Source organism: Bombina bombina, chromosome 2 (assembly GCF_027579735.1).
Source record: "Bombina bombina isolate aBomBom1 chromosome 2, aBomBom1.pri, whole genome shotgun sequence".
Classification (NCBI taxonomy): Eukaryota; Metazoa; Chordata; class Amphibia; order Anura; family Bombinatoridae; genus Bombina; species Bombina bombina.
Genome location: NC_069500.1, coordinates 108,004,774 through 108,023,137, shown reverse-complemented (window position 1 = coordinate 108,023,137; position 18,364 = coordinate 108,004,774).

Here is an 18,364-nt window from a genome sequence, read left to right as displayed (position 1 = left end):
TTTGACTTATTAAATTTTGATATTCATTCAAAAATATATTTGTTGGATTAGAAAATAGATGTTTGTAACATTTACGATCATTCAATTGTCTTTTCGCTTCTAGAGTATATTTTTCTTTATCCCAGATCACAATATTTCCCCCCTTGTCTGAGGGCTTGATCAGTACATCATCCCAAGAGGTGATCTCTTGTAATGCTTTCTCTTCTTTTTTACTAATATTTTTGATATTTATATCAGTTAGTTCAAGGAAGTCATGCATTACCATTTTTAGGAAAACTTCGATTTGGGGTACCTTCGATATTGGTGGCATATATTGGGATTTCAGCCTGATTTTATTATCTAAAAAATCATCAGTCTCAGAAGTTTCACCATCTTCATTTTCATTCAACAGATCAATGAGAGTGTCTAAAGTCTGTAGATCAGTCGTGACACTGTCATCATGAGTACTATAAATTTTCTTTAATAATAGTTTTCTGCAGTAGAGGTGTAGATCTTTTATCAGTTCAAACTTATCGAGGGGAGGGCGAGAAAGATAAGCCCCTAGATAGTATGCGTTGGTGTGTTTCTGTAATGGTTCTACTTGATAGGTTAATAACCTGTAACTTATTTGTATCTCCATCTACCATTTTGGGCGTTTCCCCCAATCCTCCCTCCTCCTGTAACCACCGTCTGTTCTGTACCCCCCCATCTCGTACGGTCTCTTAGAGTTCTGTTTTCCTTTGCCCCTACTGGTGGGTCTTTCACCTCTTTTTCGAGATGTGTTATATTTCTGCCTAAAAAACTGCTAGTACTTGGTCTGCTGTTGTTAGTGTCAGAGTAGCTATCCTCTACTGCTGAGAATTCACAGTCAGACTGATGTGTATTTTTGGGTGGTGGTAGGCTATTTACTGGTCTCCGTCTGGACTGTTTGTCGTCCCAAGTAAAGATTTTCCCTTTTTCAAAATCTCTCATATCTCTTTTCCTTTTGGAGCATTTAGTCTGAATTATTTCTTTTTCTCTTTTGTCTAGTTCATCTCGCATTTCTTTATATGCTGATTTGAATTTATCCAAATTCTCAAATTTCTGTAATTTGGTATTATAGTCGTTAATTTCTTTGTCTAATTCAGACATTACTTCTGTCTCATAATCCGACAGGATTGCCACTAATATTTCAGAACAATTTATTAGCGCTTGCTCCCATCTATCTTTATATACAGTTGCAAGAAAAAGTATGTGAACCCTTTGGAATGATATGGATTTCTGCACAAATTGGTCATAAAATGTGATCTGATCATCATCTAAGTCACAACAATAGACAATCACAGTCTGCTTAAACTAATAACACACAAAGAATGAAATGTTGCCATGTTTTTATTGAACACACCATGTAAACATTCACAGTGCAGGTGGAAAAAGTATGTGAACCCCTAGACTAATGACATCTCCAAGAGCTAATTGAAGTGAGATGTCAGCCAACTGGAGTCCAATCAATGAGATGAGATTGGAGGTGTTGGTTACAGCTGCCCTGCCCTATAAAAAACACACACCAGTTCTGGGTTTGCTTTTCACAAGGAGCATTGCCTGATGTGAATGATGCCTCGCACAAAAGAGCTCTCAGAAGACCTACGATTAAGAATTGTTGACTTGTATAAAGCTGGAAAGGGTTATAAAAGTATCTCCAAAAGCCTTGCTGTTCATCAGTCCATGGTAAGACAAATTGTCTATAAATGGAGAAAGTTCAGCACTGCTGCTACTCTCCCTAGAAGTGGCCGTCCTGTAAAGATGACTGCAAGAGCACACTGCAGAATGCTCAATGAGGTGAAGAAGAATCCTAGAGTGTCAGCTAAAGACTTACAAAAGTCACTGGCAAATGATAACATCCCTGTTAGCGAATCTACAATACGTAAAACACTAAACAAGAGTGGATTTCATGGGAGGATACCACAGAGGAAGCCACTGCTGTCCAAACAAAACATTGCTGCACGTTTACAGTTTGCACAAGAGCACCTGGATGTTCCACAGCAGTACTGGCAAAATATTCTGTGGACAGATGAAACCAAAGTTGAGTTGTTTGGAAGAAACACACAACACTATGTGTGGCGAAAAAGAGGCACAGCACAACAACATCAAAACCTCATCCCAACAGTGAAGTATGGTGGTGGGGGCATCATGGTTTGGGGCTGCTTTGCTGCGTCAGAGCCTGGACGAATTGCTATCATTGAAGGAAAAATGAATTCCCAAGTTCATCAAGACATTTTGCAGGAGAACTTAAGGCCATCTGTCTACCAGCTGAAGCTCAACAGAAGATGGATGTTGCAACAGGACAATGACCCAAAGCATAGAAGTAAATCAACAACAGAATGGCTTAAACAGAAGAAAAACATAATTTATGTAAGAACTTACCTGATAAATTCATTTCTTTCATATTAGCAAGAGTCCATGAGCTAGTGACGTATGGGATATACATTCCTACCAGGAGGGGCAAAGTTTCCCAAACCTCAAAATGCCTACAAATACACCCCTCACCACACCCACAAATCAGTTTAACGAATAGCCAAGAAGTGGGGTGATAATAATAAGTGCAAAAGCATCAAAAATAAGGAATTGGAATAGTTGTGCTTTATACAAAAAAACCATAATCACCACAAAAAAAGGGTGGGTCTCATGGACTCTTGCTAATATGAAAGAAATGAATTTATCAGGTAAGTTCTTACATAAATTATGTTTTCTTTCATGTAATTAGCAAGAGTCCATGAGCTAGTGACGTATGGGATAATAAATACCCAAGATGTGGAACTTCCATGCAAGAGTCACTAGAGAGGGAGGGATAAAATAAAGACAGCCAATTCCGCTGAAAAATAATCCACACCCCAAAACAAAGTTTAAATCTTATAATGAAAAAAACTGAAATTATAAGCAGAAGAATCAAACTGAAACAGCTGCCTGAAGTACTTTTCTACCAAAAACTGCTTCAGAAGAAGAAAACACATAAAAATGGTAGAATTTAGTAAAAGTATGCAAAGAAGACCAAGTTGCTGCTTTGCAAATCTGATCAACCGAAGCTTCATTACTAAACGCCCAGGAAGTAGAAATTGACCAAGTAGAATGAGCTGTAATCCTTTGAGGCGGAGTTCTACCAGACTCAACATAAGCATGATGAATCAAAGACTTTAACCAAGACGCCAAAGAAATGGCAGAAGCCTTCTGACATTTCCTAGAACCAGAAAAGATAACAAATAGACTAGAAGTCTTTCGGAAATCTTTAGTAGCTTCAACATAATATTTCAAAGCTCTTACCACATCCAAAGAATGTAACGATCTTTCCTTAGAATACTTAGGATTAGGACACAATGAAGGAACCACAATTTCTCTACTAATGTTGTTAGAGTTCACAACCTTAGGTAAAAATTTAAATGAAGTCCGCAACACTGCCTTATCCTGATGAAAAATCAGAAAAGGAGATTCACAAGAAAGAGCAGATAACTCAGAAACTCTTCTAGCAGAAGAGATGGCCAAAAGAAACAAAACTTTCCAAGAAAGTAATTTAATATCCAGAGAATGCATAGGTTCAAAAGGAGGAGCTTGTAGAGTTCCCAGAACCAAATTTAAACTCCAAGGAGGAGAAATTGACTTAATGACAGGTTTGATACGAACCAAAGCCTGTACAAAACAATGAATATCAGGAAGATTAGCAATCTTTCTGTGAAACAGCACAGAAAGAGCAGAAATTTGTCCTTTCAAGGAACTTGCAGACAAACCTTTATCCAGACCATCCTGAAGAAACTGTAAAATTCTAGGAATTCTAAAAGAATGCCAGGAAAATTGATGAGAAGAACACCAAGAAATGTAAGTCTTCCAGACTCGATAATATATCTTCCTAGACACAGATTTACGAGCCTGTAACATAGTATTAATTACGGAGTCAGAGAAACCTCTATGACTGAGAATCAAGTGTTCAATCTCCATACCTTCAAATTTAATGATTTGAGATCCTGATGAAAAAAAGGACCTTGAGATAGAAGGTCTGGTCTTAACGGAAGAGTCCAAGGTTGGCAAGAAGCCATCCGAACAAGATCCGCATACCAAAACCTGTGAGGCCATGCTGGAGCCACCAGCAGTACAAACGAACGCTCCTTTAGAATCTTGGAAATCACTCTTGGAAGAACTAGAGGCGGAAAGATATAGGCAGGATGATACTTCCAAGGAAGCGACAATGCATCCACTGCCTCCGCCTGAGGATCCCTGGATCTGGACAGATACCTGGGAAGTTTCTTGTTTAGATGAGAAGCCATCAGATCTATTTCTGGAAGACCCAATATTTGAACAATCTGAAGAAATACCTCTGGGTGAAGAGACCATTCGCCCGGATGTAACGTCTGGCGACTGAGATAATCCGCTTCCCAATTGTCTATACCTGGGATGTGAACCGCAGAAATTAGACAGGAGCTGGATTCCGCCCATACAAGTATCCGAGATACTTCTTTCATAGCCAGAGGACTGTGAGTCCCCCCTTGATGATTGACATATGCCACGGTTGTGACATTGTCCGTCTGAAAACAAATGAACGATTCTCTCTTCAGAGGACACGACTGAAGAGCTCTGAAAATCGCAGTTCCAAAATGTTGATTGGTAATCTCGTCTCCTGAGATTCCCAAACCCCCTGCGCTGTCAGAGACCCCCATACAGCTCCCCAACCTGTCAGACTCGCATCTGTTGAGATCACAGTCCAGGTTGGAAGAACAAAAGAAGCCCCTTGAACTAAACGATGGTGATCTGTCCACCACGTCAGAGAGTGTCGTACAATAGGATTTAAAGATATTAACTGTGATATCTTTGTATAATCCCTGCACCACTGGTTTAGCATACAGAGCTGAAGAGGTCGCATGTGAAAACGAGCAAAGGGGATCGCGTCCGATGCAGCAGTCATAAGACCTAGAATTTCCATGCATAAGGCTACCGAAGGGAATGATTGAAACTGAAGGTTTCGACAAGCTGAAATCAATTTCAGACGTCTCTTGACCGTCAGAGACAAAGTCATGGACACTGAATCTATTTGGAAACCTAAAAAGGTTACCCTTGTCTGAGGAATCAATAAACTCTTTGGTAAATTGATCCTCCAACCATGTTCTTGAAGAAACGACACAAGTCAATTCGTATGAGATTCTGCTAAATGTGAAGACTGAGCAAGTACCAAGATATCGTCCAAATAAGGAAATACCACAATACCCTGTTCTCTGATTACAGATAGAAGGGCACCGAGAACCTTTGAAAAAATCATTGGAGCCATTGCTAGGCCGAACGGCAGAGCCACAAATTGGAAATGCTTGTCTAGAAAAGAGAATCTCAGAAACTGAAAGTGATCTGGATGAATCGGAATATGCAGATATGCATCCTGCAAATCTATTGTGGACATATAATGCCCTTGCTGAACAAAAGGCAGAATAGTCCTTATAGTTAGCATTTTGAATGTTGGTATCCTTACATAACGATTAAATATTTTTAAATCCAGAACTGGTCTGAAGGAATTCTCCTTCTTTGGTACAATGAATAGATTTGAGTAAAACCCCAGACCCTGTTCCAGAACTGGAACAGGCACAATTACTCCAGCCAACTCTAGATCTGAAACACATTTCAGAAACGCCTGAGCCTTCACTGGATTTATTGGAATGCGAGAAAGAAAAAAATCTTCTTGCAGGTGGCCTTACCTTGAAACCTATTCTGTACCCTTGTGAAACAATGTTCTGAATAAAAAGACTGTGAATCGAATTGATCCAAATTTCTTTGAAAAATCGTAATCTGCCCCCTACCAGCTGCGCTGGAATGAGGGCCGCACCTTCATGTGGTTTTGGGAGCTGGCTTTGGCTTTCTAAAAGGCTTGGATTTATTCCAGACTGGAGACGGTTTCCAAACAGAAACCGTTCCTTTAGGGGAAGGATCAGGCTTTTGTTCCTTATTCTGACGAAAAGGAACGAAAACGATTAGCAGCCCTATATTTACCTTTAGATTTTTTATCCTGAGGTAAAAAGTTCCTTTTCCCCCAGTAACAGTTGAAATAATAGAATCCAACTGGGAACCAAACAATTTATTACCTTGGAAAGAAAGGGAAAGCAAAGTTGACTTAGAAGACATATCAGCATTCCAAGTTTTAAGCCATAAAGCTCTTCTAGCTAGAATAGCTAAAGACATATACCTGACATCAACTCTAATGATATCAAAGATGGCATCACAAATAAAGTTATTAGCATGTTGAAGAAGTTTAACAATGCTATGAGTATTATGATCTGACACTTGTTATGCCAAAGCCTCCAACCAAAAAGTGGAAGCTGCAGCAACATCAGCCAAAGAAATAGCAGGCCTAAGAAGATTACCTGAACATAAATAAGCTTTCCTTAGAAAGGATTCAATCTTCCTATCTAAAGGATCCTTAAAGGAAGTACTATCTGCTGTAGGAATAGTAGTACGCTTAGCAAGAGTAGAGATAGCCCCATCAACTTTAGGGATTTTGTCCCAAAACTCTAATCTGTCAGATGGCACAGGATACAATTTCTTAAATCTTTTAGAAGGAGTAAAAGAATTACCCAGATTATTCCATTCCCTAGAAATTACTTCAGAAATAGCATCAGGGACAGGAAAAACTTCCGGAATAACTATAGGAGGTTTAAAAACCGAATTTAAACGCTTAGTAGATTTAATATCAAGAGGACTAGAATCCTCCATTTCTAATGCGATTAAAACTTCTTTAAGTAAAGAACGAATAAATTCCATTTTAAATAAATATGAAGAATTATCAGTGTCAATATCTGAGACTGAATCCTCTGAAACCAGAAAAATCCTCATCAGAAACAGACAAATCAGAATGATGATGTTCATTTAAAAATTCATCTGAGAAATGAGAAGTTTTAAAAGACCTTTTACGCTTACTGGAAGGAGGAATAACAGATATAGCCTTCCTAATAGATTTAGAAACAAAATCTCTTATATTAACAGGAACATCCTGAGTATTAGATGTTGATGGAACAGCAACAGGTAATGGAATATTACTAATGGAAATTTTATCTGCATTAGCAAGTTTATCATGACATTCATCACAAACTACAGCCGGAGGAACAGTTACCACAAGTTTACAACAAATGCACTTAAATTTGGTAGAACCAGCATCAGGCAGCATTTTTCCAGAAGTAGCTTCTGATCTAGGGTCAATCTGAGACATCTTGCAATATGTAAGAGAAAAAACAACATATAAAGCAAAATCTATCAAATTCCTTAAATGACAGTTTCAGGAATGGGAAAAAATGCCAATGAACAAGCCTATAGTAACCAGAAGCAAAAGAAAAATGAGACTTAAATAATGGGAAAAAAAGGTGGAGACAATAATGACGCCCACATTTTTTAGCGCCAAAAAAGACGCCCACATTATTGGTGCCTAAATGCTTTTGGCGCCAAGAATGACGCCACATCCGGTGACGCCGACATTTTTGGCGCAAAACGTCAAAAAAATGACGCAATCACGAACAACTTCCGGCGACAAGTATGACGCCGGAAATGACAAAAAAAATTGGCGCCAAAAAAGTCCGCGCCAAGAATGACGCAATAAAATGAAGCATTTTCAGCCCCCGCGAGCGCACAGAGAAAAAAAGTCAATTTAAAGGTAAGAAAAAATTGATAATTCATATGCATTATCCCAAATAATGAAACTGACTGTCTGAAAGAAGGAATATTGATCATCCTGAATCAAGGCAAATAAATGTTTAAACACATATATTTAGAACTTTTACATAAAAGTGCCCAACCATAGCTTAGAGTGTCACAAAAAATAAGACTTACTTACCCCAGGACACTCATCTACATGTAGTAGAAAGCCAAACCAGTACTGAAACGAGAATCAGTAGAGGTAATGGTATATATAAGAGTATATCGTCGATCTGAAAAGGGAGGTAAGAGATGAATCTCTACGACCGATAACAGAGAACCTATGAAAAAGATCCCGTAGAAGGAGACCATTGAATTCAAATAGGCAATACTCTCCTCACATCCCTCTGACATTCACTGCACACTGAGAGGAAAACCGGGCTCCAGCCTGCTGCGAAGTGCATATCAACGTAGAATCTAGCACAAACTTACTTCACCACCTCCATGGGAGGCAAAGTTTGTAAAACTGATTTGTGGGTGTGGTGAGGGGTGTATTTGTAGGCATTTTGAGGTTTGGGAAACTTTGCCCCTCCTGGTAGGAATGTATATCCCATACGTCACTAGCTCATGGACTCTTGCTAATTACATGAAAGAAATACACCTTCTGAAGTGGCCCAGTCAGAGTCCTGACCTCAACCCGATTGAGATGCTGTGGCATGACCTCAAGAAAGCGATTCACACCAGACATCCCAAGAATATTGCTGAACTGAAACAGTTCTGTAAAGAGGAATGGTCAAGAATTACTCCTGACCATTGTGCATGTCTGATCTGCAACTACAGGAAACGTTTGTTTGAAGTTATTGCTGCCAAAGGAGGTTCAACCAGTTATTAAATCCAAGGGTTCACATACTTTTTCCACCTGCACTGTGAATGTTTACATGGTGTGTTCAATAAAAACATGTCAACATTTCATTCTTTGTGTGTTATTAGTTTAAGCAGACTGTGATTGTCTATTGTTGTGACTTAGATGATGATCAGATCACATTTTATGACCAATTTGTGCAGAAATCCATATCATTCCAAAGGGTTCACATACTTTTTCTTGCAACTGTATATCAATATGAAAAAGAGAATGTAGGGAATAAACGTACCCTGAGTCCCCTAGTTATGATGTGTTTCGCTAGGTATTTGTCATACGCGCTCTTATTCCAAAAAGAGCGCGTATGTTTTTTAATTAGGTAGTTCAGAGATTTTAAACCATCTTCCCAATTATCTAATTCTGTGTCCAAGGTAGTCTCAGTATCACATGCTAGTGCAAAAGTTTTATCTATGTCTTTTAGTCTCTGGTCTTGTCTATTTCTAAAATCTTGGGACAGACTAGAGGCCATTATATGGTATTGGTTGGATTGGCTATATGACAAATTATAGTTCAGAAAAAACTTTTCCTGGAATGCTGTCCTTAACAGCTGATAGACAGTAAATAGGTGTAAAGATTAGGTGAAGGAATTCGTATCATTTACCAATTTGGCCCCAAATGGTTCAAATAATCATACATAGACAACCATAATCTTAAGCCTTTGTATTGTAGGGAATAAATCCCATATATTTAAATAGTGTGGGGGGTGCTCACTATCCTATGAAATATATCCAAAAAAGAGAGAGGAGAAAATGGATAGTCCAGTGCACTCAGTTCATTACTAAATATTGTGTGAGACTGTATAAATCAACAGTGAGGCTAGGTGGGAGCTGGTTAAAAATAATAAAACTTAGCTTTTAATAAATGTATAGTTAAAATATCAAAAGACACTACTAATGTGTATAAAATCAAGTAAAATTGTTATTAGATAATTAGGAAAGCAGACTTGCCCAGGTATATACCATATTGTGTGCAATATATATATATATTCAAGGGATTGTCTGGCAGAGAAGCACCCAAAAATGCTCACGGATTGCACAGATAACTAATCTAAAAAGAGGATTGACCTCAAAACAATTATCTAGTACTAGTGCAATACTGGAGCGGTGCAACGTCTGTCAGAGTCCCAGTGAGGAGTCAGGATTTACATATCATATAACTCTAATAACTCTATACTGGTGCATAAAGGCATCTATCTGTCGAAATCACCCAAAAAATTGACAAACACAGAAGGAGCGCCTGATGCGCATTTCGCCATGCTACTGGCTTTCTCAAAGGCTGCTTTGAGAAAGCCATTAGCGTGGCGAAATGCGCATCAGGCGCTCTTTCTGAAAGCCTTTACTTGCCTTATGTGTGTTTGTCAATTTTTTGGGTGATTTCGACAGATAGATGCCTTTATGCACCAGTATAGAGTTATATGATATATAAATCCTGACACCTCACTGGGACTCTGACAGACGTTGCACCGCTCCAGTATTGCACTAGTACTAGATAATTGTTTTGAGGTCAATCCTCTTTTTAGATTAGTTATCTGTGCAATCTGTGAGCATTTTTGGGTGCTTCTCTGCCAGACAATCCCTTGAATATATATATATATATATATATATATCACACACAATATGGTATATACCTGGGCAAGTCTGCTTTCCTATTTATCTAATAACAATTTTACTTGATTTTATACACATTAGTAGTGTCTTTTGATAGTTTAACTATACATTTATTAAAAGTTAAGTTTTATTATTTTTAACCAGCTCCCACCTAGCCTCACTGTTGATTTATACAGTCTCACACAATATTTAGTAATGAACTGAGTGCTCTGGACTATCCATTTTCTCCTCTCTCTTTTTTTGGATATTTAACTGAAAGTATCAGCTGGAAATAATGACAACATCATTTTTCCTGGCAATTTGAATCTCTACCTTACTATAATTTAAAATATATTCTTATTTTTCCTGAATTGCAGAGATGCAATTTTTCTTTTGTAACCCCTAGCTATGTTCTGTTATAAAATTACAGGTCCAAAAGTGACCGAAAATGTTTAAGGGGTCCAAAAAATGAGGACTGGACTTTCTATGCTATAATATCAGATATGCTGTAATTATCTGTCATGTTTGTTTAACATCTTGTAAAAGCATGTATTTTGTTGTCCTCAATAGAAATAAGATAATTTATGTAAGAACTTACCTGATAAATTCATTTCCTTCATATTGGCAAGAGTCCATGAGCTAGTGACGTATGGGATATACAACCCTACTAGGAGGGGCAAAGTTTCTCAAACCTCAAAATGCCTATAAATACACCCCTCACCACACCCACAATTCAGTTTAACGAATAGCCAAGTAGTGGGGTGATAAAGAAAGGAGTAAAAAGCATCAAAGGAATTTTGAATAATTATGCTTTATACAAAAAAATCATAACCACCATAAAAAGGGTGGGCCTCATGGACTCTTGCCAATATGAAATAAATGAATTTATCAGGTAAGTTCTTACATAAAATATGTTTTCTTTCATGTTGTTGTTCATGTTTTCAATTGGCAAGAGTCCATGAGCTAGTGACGTATGGGATAGCAACACCCAAGATGTGGAACTCCACGCAAGAGTCACTAGAGAGGGAGGGATAAAAAATAAAATACAGCCAATTTCCGCTGAAAAAATAATCCACAACTCAAATAATAAGTTTATTCTAATGAAAAACTTAAAACATCAGCAGAGGAGTCAAACTGAAACAGCTGCCTGAAGAACTTTTCTACCAAAAACTGCTTCAGAAGAAGCAAATACATCAAAACGGTAGAATTTAGTAAATGTATGCAAAGAAGACCAAGTTGCTGCTTTGCAAATCTGATCAACAGAAGCCTCATTCTTAAAAGCCCAAGAAGTGGAGACTGATCTAGTAGAATGAGCTGTAATTCTCTGAGGCGGAATCTTACCCTACTCTAAATAAGCTTGACGAATTAAAAGCTTTAACCAAGAAGCCAAAGAAACAGCAGAAGCTTTCTGACCTTTCTTAGGACCAGAAAATAGAACGAAAAGACTAGAAGTCTTTCTAAAATCTTTAGTAGCTTCAACATAATATTTTAAAGCTCTTACCACATCCAAAGAATGTAAGGATCTCTCCAAAGAATTCTTTGGATTAGGACACAAGGAAGGAATGACAATTTCTCTACTAATGTTGTTGTAACATAGTATTAATCACTGAGTCAGAGAAACCTCTATGACTTAGAACTAAGCGTTCAATTTCCATACCTTCAAATTTAATGATTTGAGATCATGATGTAAAAACGGACCTTGAGAAAGGTGGTCCGGCCTTAATGGAAGTGGCCAAGGTTAGCAACTGGACATCCGAACAAGATTCGCAAACCAAAACCTGTGTGGCCATGATGGAGCCACCAGCAACACAAACAATTGTTCCTGCATGATTTTGGAAATCACTCTTGGAAGAAGAACCAGAGGCGGAAAGATGTAAGCAGGATGATAATCCCAAGGAATAGTCAGCGCATCCACTGCTTCCGCCTGAACATCCCTGGACCTGGAGAGGTATCTGGGAAGCTTCTTGTTTAGATGAGAAGCCATCAAATCTATGTCTGGAAGACCCCACATCTGAACACTCTGAGAAAACACATATGGATTAAGAGACCACTCCCCTGGATGTAAAGTCTGACGGCTGAGATAATCCGCCTCCCAATTGTCTACACCTGGGATATGGACCGCAGAGATTAGACAGGAGCTGGATTCTGCCCAAATAAGTATCCGAGATACTTCTTTCATAGCTTGTGGACTGTGAGTCCCACCCTAATAATTGACATATGCCACCGTCGTGATATTGTCTGTCTGAAAACAAATGAACGTTTCTCTCTTTAACAGAGGCCAAAACTGAAAAGCTCTGAAAATTGCACAGAGTTCTAAAATATTGATTGGTAATCTCGCCTCTTGAGATTTCCAAACCCCTTGTGCAGTCAGAGAACCTCAAACAGCTCCCCAACCTGAAAGACTTGCATCTGTTGTGATCACAGTCCAGGTTGGCCAAACAAAAGAGGCCCCTTGAATTATACGTTGGTGATTTAACCACCACGTCGGATTTAAGGATATTAATTGTGATATCTTTGTATAATCCTGGCACCATTGATTCAAGATACAAAGCTGTAGAGATCTCATGTGAAAACGAGCAAAAGGAATCGTGTCCGATGCTGCAGTCATGAGGCCTAAAACTTCCATGCACATAGCCACTGAAGGGAATGACTGAGACTGAAGGCGCTGACATGCTGCAACCAATTTCAAATGTCTCTTGTCTGTTAGAGACAGAGTCATGGACACTGAATCTATCTGGAAAAGGTGATCTTTGTCTGAGGAATCAAGAAACTCTTTGGTAAATTGATCCTCCAACCATGTTTTTGAATAAACAACACTAGTTGATTCGTGTGAGATTCTGCAGAACGTAAAGACTGAGCTAGTACCAAGATATCATCCAAATAAGGAAACACTGCAATACCCTGTTCTCTGATTACAGAGAGTAGAGCACCTAGAACCTTTGTAAAGATTCTTGGAGCTGTTGCTAGGCCAAATGGAAGAGCAACAAATTGGTAATGCTTGTCTAGAAAAGAGAATCTCAGGAACTGGTAATGTTCTGGATGAATCGGAATATGAAGGTAAGCATCCTGCAAGTCTATTGTAGACATATAGTGTCCTTGCTGAACAAAAGGCAGAATACTCCTTATAGTCACCATCTTGAAAGTTAATACTCAAAATTTTCAGATCAAGAATTGGTCTGAATAAATTTTCTTTCTTTGGGACAATGAATAGATTTGAATAAAACCCCAAACCTTGCTCCTGAGAAGGAACTGGCATGATTACCCCTGAAACTTCCAGGTCTGAAACACACTTCAGAAAAGCCTGAGCTTTTACTGGATTTCCCGGGATGCGTGAGAGAAAAAATCTTCTCACAGGTCGTCTTACTTTGAATCCTATTCAGTACCCCTGAGAGACAATACTCTGAATCGAAAGATTTTGGACAGAATTTGCCCAAACATCCTTGAAAAACCTTAATCTGCCCCCTACCAGCTGAGCTGGAATGAGGGCCGCACCTTCATGAGGATTTAGGGGCTGACTTTGGTTTCTTAAAAGGCTTGGATTTATTCCAACTTGAGGAAGGCTTCCAATTGGAAACAGATTCCTTGGGGGGAAGGATTAGATTTTTGTTCCTTATTCTGACGAAAGGAACGAAAACGATTAGAAGCTTTAGATTTACCCTTAGGCTTTCTATCCTGAGGCAAAAAAACTCCTTTCCCCCCAGTAACAGTCGAAATGATAGAATTCAACTGAGAACCAAAAAAATAATTCCCCTGAAAAGAGAGAGAAAGCAATCTAGACTTAGAAGTCATATCAGCATTCCAAGATTTAAGCCACAAAGCTCTTCTGGCTAAAATAGCTAAAGACATGGCTCTCACATCAATTTTGATAATATAAAAAATAGCATCACAAATAAAAAGATTAGCATGTTTCAGTAAACTAACAATGCTATAAACATCAGGATCCAATTCTTGTTGCACTAAATTCTCCAGCCAAAAAGTTGATGCAGCTGCAATATTAGCCATAGAAATGGCAGGCCTGAAGAGATGACCTGAATATAAATAGGCTTTCCTTAGAAAAGATGCAAGCTTCCTATCTAAAGGATCTTTAAAAGAAGTACTATCTTCCATAGGAATAGTAGTTTGTTTGGCAAGAGTAGAAATAGCCCCATCAACTTTGGGGATCTTTTCCCAAAACTCTATTGAAACTGTTGGTAAAGGATACAATATTTTAAACCTTGCAGAAGGATTAAAAGGAGTACCCAGCTTATTCCATTGCTTAGAAATCATATCAGAAATAGCATCAGGAATAGGAAAAACCCCAGGAGTAACCACAGGAGGTTTAAAAACAGAATTCAAACGTTTACTGGTTTTAATATCAAGAGGAGTAGTTTCCTCAATATCCAAAGTAATTAATACTTCTTTTAATAAAGAGCGCATATATTCTATTTTAAATAAATAAGAAGATTTGTCAGCGTCAATATCTGAGGGAGGATCTTCTGAATCAGATAGATCCTCATAAGAAGAGGATAATTAATTATTTTGCCGGTCATTTGAAATTTCATCAACCTTATGAGACGTTTTAAAAGACCTTTTACGTTTATTAGAAGGCAGAAATGCAGACAAAGCCTTCAGAAGAGTCAGAAACAAACTCTTTAAAATTCACAGGTATATCATGTACATTAGAGGTTGAAGCAACTGCAACTGGCAATGTACTACTACTTATGGAAATATTCTCTGCATGTAAAAGCTTCTCATGACAACTATTACAAACGATACTAGGAGATAAAATCTCCGCAATCTTACAGCAGATACACTTAGCTTTGGAAGAACTGATGTCGGGCAGCAATTTTCCTGTAGAAACTTCTGAGGCAGGATCAGATTGAGACATCTTGCAGAAAGTAAAAGAAAAAACAACATATAAAGCAAAATTATCAATTTCCTTATATGACAGTTTTAGGAATGGGAAAAAATGCAAATAGCATAGCCCTCTGACTAGAAGAAAAGAGAAAGCAAGAGGCAAACAGCAAAAGGGTAATAAATAATGAAAAAAATTTGGCGCCAAAAATGACGCACAACGTATTGAAAAATATTTGGTGCCAGAACACATCCGGAAATGACACACTTGCGTCACTAACGACGCAACCCTGTGTGAACTCGGCGTCAACTATGACACCGGAAGTGCCGAACTTGCGTCAATGAACATGGTTTCCCGTGCCAAAAGTGACGCAATAAATAGAAACATTTTGCGCTCCCGCAAGCCTAATCCAGCCCGCAATTTAAAACAAAGTAGTCAATTGAAAAAAGACAAACCCCAGGTAAGAAAAAATATTTCATAATATTATACTTTCCCCAAATATGAAACTGTCAATCTGCAAAAAGGAAATACATGAACCTGACTCAAGGCAAATATAAGTACAATACATATATTTAAAACTTTATATAAATGAATAAAGTGCCAAACCATAGCTGAGGTGTCTTAAGTAATAAAAAGCATACTTACCAAAAAGACACCCATCCACATATAGCAGATAGCCAAACCAGTACTGAAACAGTTATCAGTAGAGGTAATGGTATATGAGAGTATATCGTTGATCTGAAAAGGGAGGTAGGAGATGAATCTCTATGACCAATAACAGAGAACCTATGAAATTGACCCTCGTTAGGAAAATCACTGCATTCAATAGGTAATACTCTCTACGTCCCTCTGACATTCGCTGTACTCTGAGAGGAATCGGGCTTCAACAAAGCTGAGAATGTCAACGTAGAAATCTTAGCACAAACTTACTTCACCACCTCCATAGGAGGCAAAGTTTGTAAAACTGAATTGTGGGTGTGGTGAGGGGTGTATTTATAGGCATTTTGAGGTTTGGGAAACTTTGCCCCTCCTAGTAGGATTGTATATCCCATACGTCACTAGCTCATGGACTCTTGCCAATTACATGAAAGAAATAATAATAATAAATTAAAAAAAATTACTCCCTTCTGAGCCAAATGTCTCTCAGGATAATGCTGTGCATGACATGCCTCAAACGTCCCAAGCTGTGATGGTTTCCCAAATCTGTGCCTTCTCAAACTCCTGGGGGTGTTTATTTACCTGAGGATTTTGCTGCTCAGATTACTTCTGCAGTAGCTGCGGCTTTGAAAATCTAAACATTTGTCCTTTAGTAAGGCTTCTGAACCCTCTAAATCTGAGCTGGTCAACCTTTCTCAATTGTCTGATGAGGAAAATACTTCAGTAGTTTCTGAAGGAAAAATTTTAGACTCTGATTCTTTGGCGGTAAAAACTTCTGAATCTGAAGAAGTTAATTTTAAATTTAAGCTTGAACATCTTCGGTTTCTTCTAAAGGAATTTCTAGCTACTTTGGACGACTCTGAACCTTCGGTTGCTGCCAACCCTAAGACGTCTTCTAAGCTGGATAGAGTTTGATTCTCCTTCTTCTGATGATGTTTTTCCTGTTCCTAGGAAAATTTCTGAAGTAATAGCTCAGGAGTGGGATAATGCAGGGGTCCCTTTTCCCCTTGCCCTGTCTATAAAAATATGTTTACTGTTGCTGACTCTATTTGAGACTTATGGTGCACCGTACCCAAGGTTGAGGGAGCTATTCCTACTCTAGCTAAGAGGACTACCATTCCTATAGAGAAAAGTTGTTCTTTTAAGGATCCTATGGACAAAAAGCTGGAGACTTATTTAAAAAAAATGTATGTCCATCAGAGTTTACAGTGGCAACCTGCGGCTAGTATTGCCACGGTTGCGGGAGCAGCATCTTATTAGTGCGATGCCCTGTCTGATCTGATTTCAGAAGAGACTACAGTAGAGGAGATCCAAGACAGGATCAAGGCTCTTAAACTGGCCGATACCTTTATCTGTGATGCTAACAGGCAGGTAATTAGACTGGGAGCTGGGAATGTCTAGCTTTACTGTTTTAGTTCGCAGAGCTCTGTGGTTAAAATCGTGGTCATCTGATGTTTCTTCAAAGCCCAAGCTTTTAGCTTTGCCTTATAAGGGCAAAACATTGTTTGGACCTGGTCTGGCGGAGATCATTTCAGAGATTACAGGTGGAAAAGAATCTTTCCTACCTCAGGACAAGAAGAATAGACCTAAGGGTCATCAGACTTCTAATTTTCGTTCCTTTCGGAAATGTAAGAGACAAAAGTCCTCCTCTTCCAAACCAGACCAATCCAGGTCCACTTGGAAGTCCAGCCAGCGCTGGAATAAGGGAAAACAAAACAAAAAGCCTTCCGCTGACTCTAAATCAGCATGAAGGGTCTGCCCCCGATCCAATTTTGGATCAGGTAAGGGGGGAAGACTCTCTCATTTTCAACAGGCTTGGATATGCGACGTCCCAGATCCATGGGCTGTGGACATAGTATCCCAGGGTTACAAGATAGGATCCAAGTCTCGCCCTCCAGAAGGCAGATTTCTCCTGTCAAGACTACCTTCAAACCATGTAAAGATGGAGGCCTTCTTAAGTTGCGAAAAGGACCTATCCTCCCTGAGAGTTATTGTTTCAGTCCCTCTAGAGGAACAAGGTCTAGGATTCTATTCAAATCTATTTGTGGTTCCCAAAAAAGAGGGAACTTTTCGCCCCATCCTACATCTAAAGTGCTTCAACAAATTCCTTAGGGTTCCGTCCTTCAAGATGGAAACTATTTGTTCCATTCTTCTGTTTGTGCAGGAAGGTCAATTCAAGACGACCATAGACCTGAAGGACGCGTACTTACACGTTCCCATTCACAGGGATCATTACCAATTTCTAAGGTTTGCCTTTCTGGACAAGCATTTCCAAGGTTCTGGGAGCTGTATTGGCAGTGATCAGATCTCAGGGAATTGCAGTGGCGCCTTATTTAGACGACATCTTGGTTCAGGCGTCATCTTTTCAACTAGCAAATTCTCATACAGAGATGTTGTTGTCTTTTCTACCTTCCCACTGGTGTAAAGTGAATCTGGAAAAGAGTTCTCTAGTTCCATCTACAAGAGTGACTTTACTAGGAACAATCATAGATTCTCTGACTATGAAGATTTCCCTGACGGACGTCAGAAAATCAAAACTTCTGGCTTCTTGCCTTTGACCATCAGTGGCTCAGTGCATGGAGGTCATTGGTCTGATGGTAGCTTTCATGGACATCATTCCTTTGGCTTGGTTCCATCTGTGACCACTACAACTGTGCATGCTTTATCAATGGAATGGAGACCATTCAGATTTATCGCAGAGGATAAATCTGGACAGCCTTAACAAGAGACTCGCTCTCGTGGTGGATTTCTCCAGAAAAT